We start from the raw sequence: 12,648 nt of genomic DNA on the forward strand, positions 1-12,648 counted from the left end.
CTAATATATGGAAAGCCACAGTGAAACGATCCTAAGCCATGCTGGAAACCAGCTTTTCAGTAAAACTTCGCATACAAATTTGTCTCTGAACAGCATCCAGCCCCATTTTTTCCATTCAAACAATTTTCAAATTCATTTCCTTTTGCAAACATCGTTTGAATGGAAGCATCGTGTGGGTATTGTGCTGGTGGCCATGCTTTTTGGGTGTTTGTGCGTGCGCGCGCGCGCACGTGTGTGTGTGTGTGTGTGTGTGTGTGTGCACGTGCGTCCCTGTGTATTTAATCACAATGCTTGCCCTTTCTCTGTGCTTAAGGCAACCTTTTACGGGCATAAGTATACAAGCCAAGTCACAATTTGGCAGCCCCGAGGAACAGCTTAGTACCATGGTGTACCCACCCAACTCAAGTTGCACCACCAGAAAAAAATAACTCTATACTTGGTACTGAGCTTTGGGATGAAAGCAGGAATTTTCTGACCCAGAGTACAACCTCAGAAACCCAGTGCCAAGGACACAGGGGGAGAGCACAGATATAGAAACTTGTTTGATCATCCTCACTTATTAAAAAAGGAAGAAGAAAAAAGAAAGAAGTAGAGTTCTGATGGCCAAAGGAACTATCTAGGTTCTACATACTCATTGTTGTAAAACTATGTAAAAGGTGGGGGTGCCTGGTTGTTCAATTGGTTAAGTGTCCGACTCTTGGTTTGGGCTCAGGTCATGATCTCACGGTCATGGGATCAAGCCCCACATAGAGCTCTCTGCTCGGCATAGGGTCTGCTCCAGATTCTCTCTCCCTCTTCCTCCTGCTCACTCTCTCTCTCTCTCTCTCCCTCTCAAATTAAAAAAAAAAAAAAAAAAAAAAAAACAACAAAACAAAACATAGAAGAACTTCAACAACTGCGTTCCCATGTTCTACAGTTTTGACCAGGACAGTGGCCATCTTCCATTCATGGCGATTATGTCTAGAGTTACTCCATGTTGCGGCTGAAAGGGACTTCCAAACTATGGAGACTACAGTGGCTGTCTCTGGAGAGAAAAGCAGATAGTGATCTAGAGGGCAATGCAAGCTAGCCTCTGGACACTGCCATTACTCTATTTCTCGACCTGGATGGTAGTGACACCACAAATTCTCACGTCTGCCTTGTAGAAAATTGCATGTTCTGTACACATCCTACATCTGTATTACCTTTCTTTTCTAATTTGTCTTAATTTTAATTATTTGGTCCCATCCCTTCACATAAAGGAGAGCTCACATAGCCAAGCTAAGGAGCAGGGAGAGGGTTAGATCGGGGCATCCTCATTACCAGTAGCTCTCTATCACCATGATTTAGTACTTAATACACAGTCTGTTGTGCAATATGGGTCTTGGATGTTTCCAAATGGTTTGGAAACCACCACTAAGGAATATGTCTTAAGTTTCGTGCCATTCATGGGTCCCTGAACACACACAATCACACGTGCATGTACAAGCACATATGCATGCGCACACACACACACAAGCTCAGTGCTAAAATCACAATAGATGCCATCAGTTCATCCCAGCCTGTGTGCCAGACTGAGAGGCCCTCACTGGCTCTGGTAGCATAAAGAAACAATCTTGTTCCAGCACGCTCCCTGGTCCTACCCTTGAGATGGCTCTCTTCTGTCTCCATGTCTGATCTCCTGCCTTCAGAACCCCTTTGGATGGAGGAGCTACAGCTTCCTGCTTTGTCCCCTCCTCCACCAGCTCCTCTGGGCATCCCTCCTGCCCTAGAAGAGAAACCGCTCACTCTGATGCAGGTGTCCTCACCCCTGGTCTAGCCACGACCCACCCATTTCCAGGAATGGTGTGGATGAAGGTAGAGAGAAGAGAGAAGGGAATTCAGTCAAATGATAAATCAATAATTATAGCCCAGCGAAGCTGGGCAATGTCCAAGTTAACTGAGTAAAATGTCCAAGATGCTGAGCCACTGGAGAAATCTTCCCAGGAAATACAACACTAATTGCTTAAGAAAGAAAGAAAAATTGGGGGATGAAATGGGAAGGGAAGGAACTGACTGACTTTCAGAAACTCAGTGTCCTAGAGATGAGTTGGAGGCACAGTTGGCCAAGGGCAAGAGTAGGGACCAATCAGCTGATAAGTCAAGGTCCCCCACAAGGCTTTCCTACTTTGACCTCATTCCCCAACTGCCTCTTTCCAAATAGAGAGTTGAGCTGGATGAAGTTTCCTTCTCGTTCGCAGGAGCTTCTTAACTCAACTAAGACTTTCAAACAATACCACAAGCAAGCAGGAAAATATGTATTTCCAGAGAAGAGCTTTGCCTGTTCTGGGGGGCTTCGTGCCCTATAAAGGATGGACTTCTGGAGAGCCAAGAGAGGCTTATTCATGTAAAATGGAGAAGGAAGTGAACAGCTGTGATCCTAGAGATGTTTCCATGTAAATACTCTCATGGAAAGCCCCTGATCAAATATTCGTATATTTGGACTTTCTTCAACTACAACTTGCCTATTCTTAGGAAAGTCTCCGCGGCTGCTAGGAGTTCTTAAACAGAAGCTAAATGTTGGTCCTTACACGTTGGTCTTTGTATGCATATTTAGCTCTTTTAAATGTCTCTAGGCCCCAAAATTGTCAGGCTAATAGAATCCAGGAATTCACAGCTGACTTCCACAGGGCCAAAGCCTGGGGGCCCCATGTTGGCCTGGGCTCCAGGAGTAAAATTCAGCATCAGTGTTGACACTCTAGACGACTGCTTCTACTTTCTGTTTTCTTAGCAATGAAATCCACAAACGTTCCCCTTCTGAACCTTTGCCCAGTTTGGAAGCTGAGCCATCAAACAGAGCTTTATCTTGTGAGGGTTAACAGGTTTGAATCTAAATATAGCAGTCCTATATACCTATCAGGATTTATTATCTATTTACGTCCACGTTTGCACTGACATAGTTTTAACGGCCACTGTTTTACCAGAAACCATGCAAACCCAGATACTGCGGTTTTGACAACGTTGATATTGAAAAGAAATATGTTATTTCTCCAGCGTAGCTCTGGAATGAAGTGACCACAAGTGAGTCTGTTTCTTATAAATTTAGAGGTTGGTAAGTGTGACGAGAGGCCCCGGCCAGTGTTCTCGTTTACTAAAGAAGGAGCATGCTCAGTGTCACACTTTGTCAGTGACGAAGGGTGACCAGAATTTCTGTCCACAGTGCCTCAAGCCAGGCCATGCTGCCCACTCCACCTAGCAAAGACGGTTGCCTCCCAGGGGAGGTATGCTGCCCAGCAGGCATGCTCACAGCTCTTTAAAAGTGGAGAACTATGGCAAAGTTTGGCTTTTAGCCATGGCCACACTCTACTCCTAGCCTAAGCACCCAGAACATTAACGGTTCTACCCAGAAGCTCCATTCAGCATCCTGCAGATAGCCCTGCCAACAGGACACCCCTCAGATAGTGGATTGGCACCCCTGACCATGGGAAGTCAACACCATTCTACCCTTCTTCTCTAATGCCTACTTGAGTGGGAGAGGCTAAAAAGCTAAAAACTACATTTCCCAGACTCCTATGCAACTAGAGTTCTAGCGGTCTCTCAGTCTCAGCCAATCAGATGCAAGCATGTATGCCTGGGAATGGGGAAGTAGATAGAAGTAAATGAAGGTAGACAGGTAGACTGATAAGTTTAGCCTTAGAGCCATTTAGCTTTCCCTCTGCGGTGCTGGGGTCTCTAGCTTCAGAGCATCCATTTTGCTGGTGTAGATTACAGAAGATACGGGCTGGGTCTAATGCTGGTGGAAGCTGTGGTGGCCTCCTGCAGAGAAAGGCTTCTGGACTACAGGAGCCGGTGGTTTCCTTTTCATAGAAGAGCCCATATTCCTTCAGCCATCTGTTCTGCACTCCGGATTTGGGATTTGTTCATGAATGGTTGACCTAGTCCGCTTCTTCAGCCTTCTCAACAATTCTGTAAGCCATTTAATACTTGGGGAGAAACCCAGCAAAATAAAAGACACTTCTTTCTTAAACAACGTGAATTGATTCTGTTCTCTGTAACTGAAATGTGAAAGATACATCTAGAGAGGGGGCCTGGATGGATGTACCCCTCACTGCTGAACACACCAAGAGCCAGAGATTAAACTGGCAACCTGTGTAACTCTCATTTAGTCCTTACACATGGAAAATAAAAAGGAAGGTCAAAGAGGTGAACAACCTCCCAGATTCCACAGCACCTGATACCAGAGGAACGGACACACCAACTTGGTTTCAGGGTTGGGACGCTCCTTCAGTGCCCTAAAGCAATGGTGCCTGGACTCCTACTCCCAACCCCACAATTTATTAGAGCATCACTTGACTTCTTTCTACCTTGGTCTCCTTACCTATAAAGTGAGGATAAAATAGTCCATAACCTGTGGGATTGCTGTAAAGTTTAAATTCGCTGATGTATGTAAAATGCTGGTAAATGGCAAATGTGAGAGAAGCATTAGCTGCCACCAAAGATTTCCCCATCAAAAAGGGCAAGCTGGATTTGAAGAAGGGTATGTAAGCAAGGTCTTGACCCTTTCCAGACAGGCTGATGTTCAGAATAAGATGTCAGACTGACCAGTACCTTGCCAATATTAACAGATTCAGATATCAACAGCAGAGGCAGCTGCAGTGTGACAATAAGACCCCAAACCTGAAGTCTCTGAGCCTGGATGTCACTCCCAGTTCTGGATTCTTTCTACATTGGTGATCTTGAACCTCAGTCCCTTAAAATTTCTGAGGCTTTGTCTCTTCGTTTATAAAACTTCACATTACAGTCTAGCTCACAGTTTGTTTCAGATTAAAGGAGAAGGAAAGACCTAGCACAGCTCAAGAACAGAGCATTTCAGCCATCAGGCTTCTTTCAGTTGAGGTGACAAACCTCCATTCAACATAAATGACCACGAAGGGCGATGTTCTGGTTAGTGAACTGTGAGGAGGGCTCATATGAAGAGCACAGGAAGAACAAAGATGAGGCTGGTGTCTCTCCATTTCCCTTCTCTGCTGGGGCTTCCACACACATCAGCACATTCTCCCTTACTGCAAACAAACTTAGGGCTTCAGTGACCGAGAGAAATTGGCTTTAATGTTCTGTCCAACCTAGGGCAACCAACTGCTTCTTTTGCTGGGGACAGTGGGGATATTCCAGGACATGGAACTCTTCATGCACACCTGGGAAAATCCTGGGCAAACTGGGACAAGTTGGCCAACTCATCCATTCCCAAATCCAAAAGTAAAGGCCCAACTGGGGTCAGTGACTACCCAATACCACTTGACAGTGGCCAACAATGCTGGTCACAGCAAAACATGTTAGCCCTTATGACAGCCATAAGAATCTGGGGGCAAGATGTCCCTAGGATGATAAGAAAGGAGGACACCATGCAGAGAATCCCATAAATAGCCACCATGGACCCAGGGTAGGGACTCAGTGAAGGGTCCTGTATTGTTTCATTCAACACGCATTAAAACAGCCCCATTTTGGGATGTTGAGAAGACAACACCAAGGAACTCAATGGAATCTTTTGACCCCAGGGGAAAAAAAAAAATGCAATCGATTTGCATTTGAAATCTGTGCTTCAAAGTCAGAGCATAAGGTAAACATTACATAGAGTCAAAATACCTACTTACCTCTAACTCTTGTCATCTTAAGCACCAGGGTCCCTTAAGAGAAGCAAGCTGGCCCTGGGGCCACCTAAGGAAGGGCAGGTTCTCGTGGTCCATCCGCATCACTCTGGGACATGCATTCACTGGACAAAAGGTGGTGGTCTCGCCCACACCACTGAAATCGTTATTTCTCCTCTGTCCAGAAGTTATAGGCAACCTGATGATTTCAGATGCGGAGAGGTTAGGAGATGTACTGAAAAGATTAAGGCTCGAGGACCTGAGAGGGACAAACAGAAGTGCTAAATAGCAGGCAACCTTCAGATTCACAAAGTCATCAGGTGGATGAAATGGAGCACTTACCCTCCACCAAAAGAAAGATATTTTTTTTGTGGGTTTTGGTTTTTTGTTTGTTTGTTTGTTTTCCTTTTGCATAAAGAAGAATTTCCACCGGTGACTATATTATTCATCAGAACAAGTGAGCACCACCGATAGCCTGTACAAACAGTAGAAGCAGTGAAAGCCCATTCTGCAGGGTGAAGGCACATCATTCCTTCCTGTCTCCAGTCCCTCAGGCAGCAGTACACACAGCAGGTGCTCCGGACAACAGAGAAGAAGCTTGAACAGCAGAATGCAGATTGGACCAGAAAAGCATCACGGGTGATTTAAATTCCTTACCTCACTGTTGCTGGGGAACCAGGCAATTCCCCTGAGCTGTTTGAAACACAGATGAGCTGCTACTTTTAGAGAAATGGTGAGGGCAGTTTACACCTGGGATTGGTGTCTGCTCTTCATCCCAGTTTACCTGAACAGGTGGGAAGGAGTGCCAGTGAGTTCCGATTCCTCCCCAGCTTGGATCCGCTGGCTCTGTCTGAAGCCTGGTCTCCCCTGAAACCACCGCTCCCAAAAGGCTCATCTTGAATGGAGGCCGGGCACCTTCCATGCCCAAGGCAGCTTTCTTGAGACCAACTTGACCCTCTCAAGGTGTTCACACATCTTACCTGAGGGCTCTCGGGTCAATGGGTTTCTTGCACCTTCCATTCCTGCTGCCTTTTCCCATCAAACTGCCCCTCTGGTCATTCTACCATGTCCCCTCTCTCCCGCAGCCCCGTGACCTAGAAGAAGCTTTGCCATGCCCGTGAACAGCTCTCCGACACGTGTCTTCCCAAACCCTTGACCTCTCCTCTCCAGCGTCTTTCCTCACTCCCGTCAGCCACCTGGTGGCCTTCATCACAGAAGGTGCCCCTTCTGATCGCGAATTCAATCCTTCCTCTCTCAGATGAGACGGGGGCTGCCCTCCCTTTCAGCTCCCTCTTTCAATGACTCCCAGCCCCCCACTGACTCACCCTTAGCAGGTCCCACTGTCTGCGGACCCACCCCCACCTTTCTCCATCTCTCTACTGCCCTCCGTATTCCACCTGAGTTCAAAGCTTTATTCAAGCTCCTACCCACAGGCTACATTCCTCGCCCATTCTTCCATCTCTGCCCCCAGGTGAAACTTAAACACCAGATCCACCCAGTTCTGTCTTGTTCCCACGTGCACCCAGACGACAAAGCAGAGCTGGAGCAAACGGCCTGGCCAGAGCCGTGCCATCATGAAGTCACCCTCACCACCACCACTGTCTGGGCCTTCCATTCTGCCTGGCATCCAACTCTGTCTCCCCGATCCATTCAACAGTCCCTTCTCCACAGGAATTTTTTCAAACTTGCATTCTGGGCAGATTTTCCGTCCAGTCCAGCCTCCGCACTCTTGGCAGGTAACAGAGAAAGAAAACGACTTCGGATAAGGAGAATGTCCTCAATGCCCACCAAGCCTCCAAACCTGCCTATCCTTCCCTCTTCCTTCCTCCCGCCCAACGGGAGCGTCTTCTCCCAAGTTCTAGGCTCAAATCTCCTCCCCATATTAAAGACCCCCTGCTGTGGGCTCCCTCATCACCCAGCTCCTGCCCTGCATCTTCAACCTCTCCTTCACTAGTGACGCTTCTATCAACATTTAAGCTTCTCAATCCTCTTATACCTTAGATCAAACAAGCCCTTCCCCAGCCCCTTGTCCCTGCCAGCCACCACCATGCCTGTGGCCTCCATTCATGGTCAGATTTCTTAAGTGGGGACTCGTGTTCCCAACTCTCATCTGCAAACCATGTGAAACATAGGCATCCAGGAAGCTTTTAAAAATTATGTATATGAAGAGAAAGAAGCCAGATACTGAATTAAATGAGATTTCTGGAAAAGGCTAAACTATAGAAACAAAAAGTAGATCAGTGGTTCCCTGGGACCATGGGTGAGCAGGGATTAACTGCGAATGAATGGGCACCAGGAAACTTTTTGGGGTGGTGGGAATGTTCCAAACCTAGGTTGTGGTGAGAGCTGCACAACTTTAGAAGTTTATGAATTTATAAATTAAATATAGTTCGGCAAATAATATACTGAAAATGGTTGAATTCTATGATATGTAAATTATACCTAAGTAAAGGGGTGTGTGTATTTTTTTAGTTAAAAAGCAGAGGGAAAAGGAACCTCAAAAGCTCAGGTCTGAGAGGACCAGGCTAAGGCATAAACAGGGGGACTGCATGGAGACAAGATGAGTCCCCTCCTTTATAATGGATAAAGATTCCCAAGCAGACAGAGGAGTGGGGAGATTGAGAGGTGCAAAATGGGTGAAGGGGATCAAAATGGGTGAAGTACAAACTTCCAGTTAAAAAATAAATAAGTCATGGGGGTGTCGTGTACCTGCATGGGAAACATGGCCAATAATATTGTATTGACTTTGTACAGTGACAGATGGTAACAAGACCCGTGAAGGCGGTCAGTCATCTGACAACACATACAAAGGCTGAATCACTATGGTGTACACCTGAAACTAATATAATATTGTCGCTCAATAATACTTGGCATCCCCAAATTGGGAGAAAGGGAGAGTCAGAAGGAAAATAACTCTGATAGTAGTGGGTTCCTAAGCAGGAGTCCCAAATTCCCCACACCCCAAGATTTGAGGGTGGCAGGAAAATGAGAAACTTCAAGAATGATTTCTGGAACCCTGGAGTGGAGGGACCTATGTCCCCATCCTAGGCAGAGCCCCCAAGAATATGTCTACCCTCCAGCAAGAAAATGACTGCACTGTATCTAGGCAGTAAGTTTCAGAAAGTTCCCTTTCCCTAGTGTGGTGTGAGAGCAGCAGAAGTTTCGAGGTGCCCTAAAGAGCTACAGAGAGGCATCACCCCTGGAGGAGGCTCAGGGAAGGGAGTGAGGATGATGGACAGTTCAGTTCAGCAGGTGTAAGCATGGACAGGTAGCTAGTAAGAGTCTGGCCTCTGCAGCCTCATCATCTTGGGGTCTCGTCACCCTCCCCACGGGATTTTCAGACCCAACCCCAGGAAAAGAGGAAAGTTTCCTCGTGTTGACAGATTGGATTTCTGCTGTTCTGAGGTTCAAACTAGACATTCGATTAAGAATTTATGTAAATAGAGGAATTTGCCGTTGGTCACTTGCATTGAGGGGCCTCTGTGCAGAGAGAACTGGGGCGTCACCCGCAGGGTAAGCAAAGACAGAGAGTCCAAAATGCGAAAACTGTCTGAGATCTCCCAAGTGAATTAACTAACCCGGGACTTTGTTTTTCCTAGATGAACATCGAGAAACAACACAGGAGCCTCTTAAAGCAACAAAGAGACCCAGTGCTCAGCACTAAGCATTTTTCTCTTTCCCCACCAGGTCTGTGCTCGGTCCTCATTGGGCGCCAGAGAACATGGTGGCCGGGAGAGGAGCACATTATCTGGGGGAGATAAGGCAGAGCCTGAGAAAGTGGAGATACAACAGAGCTGGAGACAGTATGGAGGGAGATGCCTTCACCGTCTGCCCTGGCCTGGGCCACAGCCTTACCCCACCCCAGCGCCCCCGGCCAGGCAGAATCCCAGCCCTAACCCACAGCCAGCATGAGAACAGACAGCATGCAGGGCTGGGCACAAAACCTGACCTCCCACGGCCAACCTCAAATGAAATCCCAGCAGCTTGCAACTTGGGGTCCTGGGGCAGCTGGGGTAAGCAAGACCAGTTAAAGGTAGGGAAGCGGGGCACTCCATAGTCATGGGACTCTGGGCAAGGCACTCCTCCCAGCTTAGGTTTCCCCTCTGGAAACTGCAGGGCACTGTAAGGAGAGGGGGACACAGGCAAACACAGACGATCAGTGCCATTCTGGAGAGCTGAAGGTCTGATTCCCTTTCAGACCCGACAAGCCAGGCCCAGCCCCGACCACCCACACGTGAGCAGGAAAGGCTTTGCTGCAGGTCCCAGCCTCCTCCCACCGGGGCTCAGAGCTGTAGGCCCCCGAGGGGCTCTGCGCGTCGCCCCCTGCTCAGCCCACGCTGGGGCTGCTGTTGTGTTTGCTTCCTTCCCGGCGTTGTCAAACAGTTATGTCAGCAGGGCAAGACTGAAAATATTATCTTTCCTCAGAGAATATGTGGATTAAAAGGTTTATTTCTCTCTTCTGAGAAAAAAAGACCAAGGGTAAGGACCCAAGCACCGAAGATGGAAATTTCACCAAAACGGTACAAAATCGACTTGCACGGTCGAGCAGATGAAAACAATTGCCCAGGCGGATAATTTCCTTTTTCTCTTATGAGAAAGCATCAGGATGGTACAAATACATACCGCGGGACTTGGCAATTCATTTCCCCTACCTGCGGAGCCTGCCGCTCCGGGTCTGTCTTCCTGTGTGAGCTGAAAATCAATAAGGAATCAACAGCTGAGCTACCAGTCTTCCTTGGCGAGCGGAGAAGTATTAGTGAGGCTTATCACTGGGGAGCTGGAGCCCTGATCGTAATCCTGGTTCTAACCACAAATCTCAGTGTTAGAGGACACACTTCTGGGCACTTCCTTTTCGGAGTCTTTTTCTTTCTCAAAGCTAGCAATGTATTTATCTCTTTCTTTAACCACCCTCTGCTACTCCGCTCGGAATTTCTGCTGCAACTGTGGTTTGGACATTTTTCCCCAACGTTCAGACAGCAACTGTAACGAAAATTCACACCAGAGCAAGACTCCTCTTTTGGCAAGACCATGCAATAATTCCATTCCAATTGACTCAGTCTGCCGACGTCGATATTTTGAAATGGTCTAACACCCACTTTATTAACATTAGGGCTAATTTCTTTTGAAGGGAGTTTAAAGCCGCCAGGACTTCGATTCTAGGGTTAATTGGTCTGCTTGCCTCTGTCAGAACGGCCTTTAACGAACATCTTCAAAGGCCGCTCTGACACTGGCCCCCGCCTGGTCTGAAATGCCTCAGATGTCTTTATCGATGCCAAAAAATGCAGTGAGTGAAAGGGCTCTTTACTTAATTATTTCTGAAAACCAAAAAGGGGATTCTATGTAGACAGATAATGAGAAATGACACAGTGAAATTACAATGCGTGTTCAGGCAAAGAAAGCCAAGAGCGCCGAACTCCCAACTAAAGGCAGCACAGGCAGACTCTCCCGCCCCAGCCCACTGCACGGGGCAGCGGGGACCGGTCCTTGGTTTGGTCTCTTGGAACAGATTTCATTTTAAAGCGCACGCTGATTGGGTCGCACGGGTTGCCTAGCAACCCGCAGGCCAATCGCACTGGGTTCTCAAATGCCAACATCTGCCCAACATTCCGAGTATAATTTTTAATTCAAACACTTAATGCCTGAGACAGGGAAGAAGCTGTAAACTTTAAGAAATAAAACAAAATTTATTTCCTTATGCTACCCCCCCCCAAGCAATTCATGGTTTATGTTGCAATTCCCTGTCTACATTCCTAGTTGGGGTTTCTTGGTTGCGGGGGTAGAGATGAGTAGAAAGGGGGTAGAAAGTGGGGCCGTTCTTCAGGTATCCAGGAGAAAAGAGGAGAAACATTCATTTCATTTTGAATGTAATTAGGAACACCTCGGAGAAGAAGAGAAAAATAGTTCGGTCAACATTGTGTTGAAAATTACGGTTGTGGATCCACGTTTCCGCCCGTCAGTTAAGAGTTAGGAGAGGTCTCTTGACCACTGCCGCTTGATGGGGTGTGTGGGCTACACCAAGACATTAGTTACCGCCCATGGAGAACCCCACACTTATTTTCTTCTCCCCAGAATAACTGGATGACTACCCCAAAATAAAATCAGAGAAGCCAAGAAGCAGAGAAACTCAGCCACTCCACACCTAATAAGGAGTTCACGTCAGGATCCCCCGGCTTAGCTCACATCTGGAGGATCTTGGTCTCCACAACATCAAACCCACACGCGCTGAAAGACCCCTGCCCTGAAAGATAGATAGGATAACTAACCGCTTGTTTGCTTTTCTGTGAACCGCTGGCTTTTAGGCGTAGATTAGGTTATTAATTGCGTGATTAATTGCTCTTTTGCCCTTCTGTAACTGTTTGGCTTATAGAAATAATAGAAGACGCCATGATGGCATTCCTACCTTCCCCCTTCTTGTTCCCCCTCCCTGCCTCTCTCCTCCCGCGCGCGGGCCCTCAGAACCAATCAGCTTGTTCCCCCTTCCCGCCTCTCTCTTCCGCGCGAGCGGGTCCCCAAAGCCAATCAGCAAACTCCACATATGCCTTTTTCAAAAGTTCAAACTGTCCACCAACCAGTTGCGCCCCACCCAAAACTTGTTTGCACCTGTCTATAAAAACCCGGCACCACCCCAGCCGGGTGTGCTCAGCTAGCAGGAGCTGCTGACCACCCGCAGGCGCGCGCTGACCACCCGCAGGCGCCTGCGTAACAATAAAGAACCTCTTGCTGATTGCATCCAGTGGCAGTGTTGGATTCTTGGGTAAGGGGATCCGCGGGTCTTTCATTTGGAGGTCCCACCGAGATCATCGGACTCCTGCCCAAGGATCCAACCGACTCCCACTGGGAGGTAAGCTGGCCAGCATTTAAATTTTAATAACTATGTGTTTTTGTCTCCTGTCTCGTGCTCTTGTTTGTCTCTCGTCTTGTGAGGCCTCTGTTCTGCCTGTTCTGCGGGTAGCAGAATAGGACTGTACAACAGCGCGCGTTGTTGCTCTGTATTCTGTAGGCAGCTTGAGAAGGAGTTGACGAACTCGGACTTCTCCCCTGCCAC

Source organism: Mustela nivalis (genome assembly GCF_964662115.1).
Source record: "Mustela nivalis genome assembly, chromosome: 2".
NCBI lineage: Eukaryota > Metazoa > Chordata > Mammalia > Carnivora > Mustelidae > Mustela > Mustela nivalis.